Here is an 8437-nt window from a genome sequence, read left to right as displayed (position 1 = left end):
TAAAACTATAGATCCAGACAAGCGCCCGGTGGTCCGTTATAAATAAAAAGTGCTGACCAGGTAAATAGTTTTTAAAAAGCTGGGTAAAATTTTTTCTACCGCTCTTACTTTCTCTGGGTTGACCTTGACACCACTCTCGGATATAATGTACTCCAAGAAGCTGACACTTTTTTGGAAAAAAAATGCATTTTGATCCCTTAATCTTTAATCCCTTCTTCCGCTAAACGTTGGAAAACCAGTTCTAATTGTTTCAGATGATCGTCGAAATTTCTTCCAAAAAGGATAACGTCGTCTAGAGGAACTAAAGCTACTTCGTAAGAGAGACCAGCAAAAATTTATTCCATTGGGCTTTGAAAAGCTCGTGGTGCAGAAGCTAGTCCCATAGGGAGCCTTTTCCACTTATATAGGCCCAAAGGTGTTATAAAAGCTGTTACATTTTGTCTCTCTTCTTCCAGCGCCATTTGAAAGTATCCCGAGAGAAGATCAATGTTTGAGAAGTACATGTTTTCCTCCAGTGAATCAATAACCTCATTAATTCGTGGTAAAGGCCAGCATGTTTTCTCTATTTGTTTGTTTAGAGCACGGTAGTCTACAACTAACTAGATACACTAGAGCCATTTCATAAGAGAGTCCAGGTTCATAAAAATTAACTCCACTAGGTTTTGAAAAGCACCGGACCAGATGTTAGTCCCATGGGGCGTCTTTTCCACTTATGCGTGGGATTTTTTCGCCTGCTCTATGCTTTATGATAAAGTTAAATTGCCCAACTTTTTCTAATTATCTTGCAACCATACCGTTTGATTCCTTAAAACTATAGATCAAGACAAGCGCCCGGTGGTCCGTTATAATTAAAAATTGCTGACCAAGTAAATAGTTTAAAAACGCTGGGTAAAATTTTGTCTACCGCTCCTATTTTCTCTGGGTTGACCTTGACACCACTCTCGGATATAATGTGCCCCAAGAAGCTGACACTTTTGGAAAAAAAAATTGCATTGTGATCACTTAATCTTTAATCCCTTCTTCCACTAAATGTTGGAAAACCAGTTCTAATTGTTTCAGATGATCGTCAAAATTTCTTCCAAAAACTATAACGTTGTCTAGTAAACTAAAGCTACTTCGTAAGAGAGGACAGCAAAAATTAATTCCATTAGGCTTTGAAAAGCTCGTGGTGCAGAAGCTAGTCCCATAGGGAGCCTTTTCCACTTATATAGGCCGAAAGGTGTTATAAAAGCTGTTACATTTTGTCTCTCTTCTTCCAGCGCCATTTAGAAGTATTCCGACAGAAGATCACTGTTTGAGAAGTACATGTTTCCCTCCAGTGAATCAATAACCTCATTAATTTGTGGTAAAGGCCAGCATGTTTTCTCTATTTGTTTGTTTAGACCACGGTAGTCTACAACTAACTAGATACACTAGAGCCATTTCATAACAGAGTCCAGGTTCATAAAAATTAACTCCTTTAGGTTTTGAAAAGCACCTGGACCAGACGCTAGTCCCATGGGGCGTATTTTTTACTTATACAGGCCTTGAGGCGTTATGAAAGCTGTTAAGTTTTGACTGTCTTCCTCGATCGTCATCTGAAAGTATCCCGACAAGAGATATATGTTCAAGAATCACATATTTACCTCAAGTGAATCTATAACCTCATTAACTCGTGGTAAAGGCCAGCATATTTTTTCTATTTGTTTGTTCAGACCACGGTAATCTACAACCAAGCGAAAGCTTCCACCTTTTTTTGGTTCAAGTAATGATGGTGCTGCCCAGTCGGAATGTGTTGGTTCGACTAAGTCTTCTCGTTCCAAGTCTTCAACAACTTTTTTCATTGCCTTTCTTTTCTCAAAGCTCATGCTGCCGTATGTACGTCTGAATGGCACAGCATCCTTTTTTAATGTTATTTTACGATATATTCGTTCGCAAAATCGCATATCAATTGAGTTTCGCGAAAATATTACTTCATGTTTTGTGCAAAATGACCTCACTTTTGTCATTTCCTCACAATACAAGCACATTTAATTTGAGTTCAGATGTTTCTCAAAATCAAATTCATCCCTATGTTTTTTATTATTGTCAGGGTTATTTTGTTGTACTCTTGAAATTTTTTCAATGTTTTCCGCACATGCGATTCTCGCATTTTTGTAGAACTTTCTCTGATTCTAATGTAGGGTTCAGAACTCGAACCCATACAACGTCATCAACCATGTCAATCAGCGACCTCGCTATTAATAAGTGTGATTTGTCTTCAAATTTTTTCATGGGTTCGACTATAATTTCTGTTTGCTGTGTTGTGTTACCTTCTTCATCGATAATTTTGCATTTAATGAAACCTTCGCAGCAACGAGGTAGTTCGTGATCCTCAGCAGCAATTAAATACAGCTTCTTATATTTTCGTTGATAGGGACAATTTTAATGTTTTCGCAATTGTCCCGAAAAAAAGTAGTTCGTTCTTTCTGAGGTTTAAAATACAGTCAAAATTATATAAGAATTCCATGCCCAATAAACAAGGCGTTATCTCAATTTTGGTCACTAGAAAATCAACTGTTATCTCAGGTGTAAGTTTTTTGAAACTGGACATGAATCGCTGTTGAACTTTTCACAGGCATTTTTCCATTGTTGGTAGCTATTATATTTTTATTGCACACTCTGATCTGACTCAGTTCTCGCAATTGCTGGTAGAATGTGTCACTTAAAAGATTAACATTACTTCCACTATCAATTAAAGTCATTATCAGTTTGTCTTTGACCATTATTTTGTTAGACAAGGCCTCCACTGTTCCATTTCGGCAAAACAAAATTTTCACGTAGCTAGCTGAAAACGAAGCCCTGCCATCTTCAGCTAATTTTCGTTTAAATACGGGCAATTTCCTTTGGAATGATTTGGACTCCCACAACCAAAGCAATTTTTGCATTCCTTAGATGCGTGATTTTGCTGACCACAACGCCGACAAGTTTTTCTCTCAAAACTCACCGCTGTCTTTGAATGCTCAACACAACTCTCGTGCGACCAATCTCGGCTTCTGTTCTCGCCTCCTTTTGTTGGCGATTGCGCTCTACTGTCGCAATTGGTACGTCTATTATCAGCGCTGCTTCTGTTATAGCTATTATAGTTTCTACTTCTATCTCTGGTTTATTTCCATCTCTTGAACTACGTTCACTTACGCGCAGAAACTCTTTTGGCCTGGCTCTTTGCAATGAGAACTTTTGATTATCTTGCCTGTTAGATTGGTTAGTCCTTAGTGTTAGCCCTAAATCATTAATCGAATTAACTAGTTGAGTGCTTTCATTCGACTGGATGGCAGAAATCCGCGGCTGATTATCATCCTCCTCAATTCGCGTGATTGCTTCAATATGTAGTGCTCTTTCTAAAGCTTTGTCTATATTCATACCCGCGTCAACCAAGTTCTTTCTCAGGTCGGGTCGCACTTGACTCTATTCTAAGCCTTAGAGTCATCCCCTCAAAATGAGATGTTCTCTATCTTATTAGACTCCTGAGGGTTTGCCTTCAAGGCTAAAGTTTGCAAATCACCGAGAAAATGTTAATTTTTCACCCGGCTGCTGGACTCTCCTAGCTAGACTCCCCCGAAAATTACAGGTTTCTCATTATAATGTTGTCTGAAAGCTTTTACGGTCTCAGCATAGCACCTCCTAGTGTCCTCCGAAAGTGTACGATAGAAATGAATAGCCGAATTTTGTAGCCTTAACGCAAAATAATGCGGCCGCTCATCAATTTCGGTTTCGACGCCGTTTACTGTTTCTTTTCTTTGCCACTTTTGAAGTTGTGACAAAAGTTGAAATCGTGTAACATAATTTTCAAAATCATTTGAAACCTCAAAAGGCTCCGATAACAGCGTTTTTGAGGAGTGCCGCGCCATCAGTGTCTTATTTAAAAGCTGCTGTTTTCCAAATTATTTCAATAATTATGTTCGAAGCCCGAACTACTTTTTGACACTCTAACTCAGCAGGTTTTGAACCCTATTGACACTGTATTTTCCCCCGAAAAACTACAAAAAACTCGAGGATCAATGGAGTATTTTAAGTAAACTTATGTCGAATTCAATTTCGCTTAATTTTGAACGCTATTTCATTATCGAAAAAACTTGTACGAACCGCTTTACTATATTCGGAACTTTAGGTAGTACTCAATTGAAAGTTCGACGATGGCAATGTTTCTTGTCGAATCCCGACACCAGTTCAGAATTCCTCTTTCGTGTCGTGATGTTAAGACGTCAAACTCGTGTCGAAAGTTGATTTTAAAACAAAAAATAGATTTCTTTTATAAATCAGTGCAACGCTCAATATTATTGAGTGGTGGTTTACTATTTACTTTTAATCTTTGTCGCCACTATAGTAGCCACCCGAGCGCAATACTCTGTCTTTGGTTAATTGAGCGTGGTTCTTGGTTAAAATGCAAAGTTATAAGTTAAATTATTCAGATTATGGCGAAGAAAATTTGGTTTAATTAGACTAGTTTTGATAGAGTGGTTAGCTCTGATGACTCAGCAGGTTTTGAACCCTATTGACACTGTATTTTCCCCCGAAAAACTACAAAAAACTCGAGGATCAATGGAGTATTTTAAGTAAAATTATGTCGAATTCAATTTCGCTTAATTTTGAACGCTATTTCATTATCGAAAAAACTTGTACGAACCGTACGAATTGTTTTAATTGTCATCTCAGACAAATGTAAATACATATTCATTTTATCTTTTAACAATTTGTAAAACAGTTTTAACCTGACGATGAACGTAAAGTTCGAAAACGTTTGTTTTAAGTATTGGAAGTAATTTTAATTTGACAAATTGGTTTCTTTTACATTATTTACTTTGTCAAATATTTTGAAAACAAGGCCTATAGAGGGGCTCATTACATAATACTTTGAGAAGTTTTCACTGTTTTAGTGTTTTAGCGAGTATGAATTTTATAGATTTACCGAGATGGTGCATATTTTGGCTGCAAGTTCGCTTCATCACGCCGTAAATAGTCTCCCATATTCAAGCAAGAAACAGTTTTTAGGGAAAGTAACATCAGTTCCCGGATTCTCCTTCAACAGAAATTCCAGAAATTGGTTCAAGAACGCGAGAAATCTCCTTCAGAAGGGTCATCTGAGCAAGAGGAAGGGCTTGGTAGTGTGGCACGACCTGATAAACAACACAATCTCACGTCACAAGTCAAACAACTACCAACCCTGCAGCGTGCCGGAGTTGACATCGCTTCTTAGAACGAACAAAGACCGCTTCTGTGCTATTGTGTACTGTCGACGTATAGGCACAGAGGATATTTTTCAGGAGCTGCTGAAGTCCGAGGTACTGGTGCTAAGCGTAACCAAGCACCAGATTTCGAAGAGAAAAAGGAAGACGCAGCCAGGAAAGTATTCTCAGCTGCATCAGGAAGCTGGGCTGGAGATTAAGACCTTGGAGACAGTATTACGCCATCAATACAATTTAAGAGTGCTGCTCAAGAAAGGAAAAGGCAAGAACTTGGGCAAAAGGCAGAGGAAAGTGAGAGCCAAGGCAAGGAAGGTGCAACAGACACAGACTGAGGAGGAGCTCCTGAACAATCGGGCTTCATTGCCCCCTGTCCTTGAGCTTCTTTGAGGTATGTGGTTGCTGCTACCGAAGACGTGGCTCAGGTATATTTTGAAAAAATCAAACTGTTTCAAACTTTATCTTGATTACTTGAAATCTTTAAATAAGGTCACTAGCTGCAATTACCGAATTGAATTTCTAAAACAATGCCTTAACAATGATATAATTCCGGATTTTTTGAGGTTTCGCGCTCCTAAAAATGAAATTTTTTCTGAAGGAGCGGTGCACAGTTTTCAATTAAAGCTCCTAAAACAAGAAATAAACCGTGCGGAGAAAGGCCGTAAAGTGTTCAGGGAAAAACTTGAGACAGATAGGAGTAGTTTTAGGGAGAAGGTGAGACCAGAACTGATGCCATCCGTTGTTAGCTGCATTAAGCGTGAAATGAGGGGTCACTCCGCAATGGTTCAGAACAGACTTAATGGAAAATTTGATAAACTGTCAGAGAGACAGGATAGACCACTGCGGAATGGCTCCCACAGTAATGTTGTGATAATGGATGGCCCGGAACTTCCAAAGTTTGTACTTGACATCCTATCGTTGGGACCTAAACACCCAGTGAGAGACAAGTTTAATGAGGTGCACTTTCTCGCAGATGTAGACAAACTTGTACGTGAGTTACGCGAGAATAACACTGAGGGTGAGAAACTTTGTGAAATTGAGGCGTCCGCAAAATGGTATGCAAAAAACGTACGTGAAACCCCATTGGATAGAGGGGTCAAAAAAGTGCATGATTACCTAAAAGCCAATGATTTGCTGGCGGTACCATTTGACAAAGGTTGCGGTTTCTGTGTGATGAAGAAGTCAACGTACAGGGAAAAACTTGATGAGGTACTGAACTCAGATCAATTTCAAAAAATCGAAGTAGCTAATGATGAAATTGTGATCAAAAATGAAAAACAGATCAATAACAGCCTGCAAAATTTAATGAAGCAAGGGAAAATTAGTGACAAAATTTATCAAAGACTCAGGTCAACAGGTTCACAACCAGCGAGGCTTTATGGCCTGGCAAAGGTACATAAAAAAGATACACCTCTCCGACCTGTTCTTTCAATACCGGGTAGCAGCTACGAAAACTTGAACAGATTTTTGACACCATTTTTCCAGAAACTACCGGGCGCAAACATTGAAACCAACACGCAAGATGCTAGAAAAGCCTTAGAGTCTCTCACTCTTGAAGATGACGAGCAGATAGTATCTCTTGACGTAAAAAGTTTGTACACCAACGTTCCAGTTGGAGAGGCTATAGAAATTGCTCTAAGAGATCTCTATTCAAGCAACCTAGCTCCAGATATCCCAAGGTCCGCCATGAAAAGTTTGCTAAAGCTTGCGGTGACGAATGCTCATTTCAAATGTAATGGGATCTGGTATGTACAATCAAAGGGACTGGCTATGGGTGCATCACTGGCTGTAATACTAGCAAATGTGTGGATGAAATCGTTTGAGGCATCACTTCAAAAACCAGAGCTCAGTAAAAACTTTTCCAGATGCGACCAAAACGGGAATTGCAAAGACTGTAACCGGAGAGTGACCTACCGAGGAAAAGGAGTGGAATGTGAGTCATGCAAAAACTGGTTTCATGCAAGATGCCAAAAAATATCGAATGAGGAATACGCCAACATGCAGGATGTGGTTTGGATTTGTACTTATTGCAGCAACCAACAGACAGTGGGACACGATAAGGAGATGAAATTGTTTAAAAGGTATGTGGATGATATTATCTGCACGGTTCGTGGTGACCCGGATGAGTATTTAAAATTTGCAAATTCATTACACAACAACCTGCAATTTACCTTAGAAAAAGTGAACATGGATGGGGGTTTGGCTTTTCTTGACATTAACGTAAATGTGAGCAGCAAAAATAATATCACCTGTCATTGGTATCAAAAACCAACTGACACTGGAATAATACTGAATTTTCGCAGCTGTGCACCGCTTCAACATAAGAAAAATGTGATTCAAGGGACGGTTCACAGGGTTTTTAATGCAACCTCTAATTGGTTGGCCTTCGATCAGGCTCTTGAAAAGAACAAATCTTGCTGGAACAAAAATCAATATCCAGAGGAATGGTCTTCAAAAATTGTGAATCAGACTCTAGAAAAAATAATAAGTGGCGGTAAAGACCAATTAAGAACAACACCAAAAGAGCATCAAAAAAGCAAGACTAAATCTAATGATAAGCCAACTATTTTTCTACAATACAGAGGCAACCTCACTCAAAACTTCGCAAGCAAATTGAAGAAACTATGCGAATTGCAAGTAGTTTTTACAACGCGAAAATTAAGATCGTGCCTCCCCACACTGAAATCATCCTTTGATAGAGATCTGAAATCCCACGTGGTATATGAAATTAAATGTAATGGATGCGGATCCATCTATGTTGGGCAAACAAGCCGGCATGTTACCTCAAGGATAACAGAACATCAAAAGAAGGATTAACAGGTGGGTCAACATCTAGTTGAATGTCGTGGCGCCACGAATGACATTGAATGGAGAATTCTGGACGCCTGTCGGTCAGTAGAAAAACTAATGATCATCGAAGCTATATATATCAGCAAGCTGAAGCCGGCACTAAACACACGCGACGAATATAGGGGGAGGGAACTCACGCTAAAATATTAGTTCAAATCATAATTTTGACTAAATGTGAATGCATAGGGCAAAAAACATTTTGTGCATGACAAAACGAAATTTGCAAAACCTCCACAAGAGGGATACTTATGGTTAGGGCAAATTCGGAATAACCCTAAAAATACAAGAACATGGACAAAATCGAAAAATCCGGAATAGGAATGTTTTTAAGTAAATTGATAACAGATGTAAATATGTGTTGTAAATAGGCTAAATATTGTATATAA

This window comes from Convolutriloba macropyga, chromosome 10 (assembly GCF_964194025.1).
Source record: "Convolutriloba macropyga chromosome 10, txConMacr16.3, whole genome shotgun sequence".
Taxonomy (NCBI): Eukaryota; Metazoa; Xenacoelomorpha; order Acoela; family Convolutidae; genus Convolutriloba; species Convolutriloba macropyga.
The sequence above is the reverse complement of the archived record's forward strand: the minus strand, read 5'-3'. Positions refer to the sequence as shown.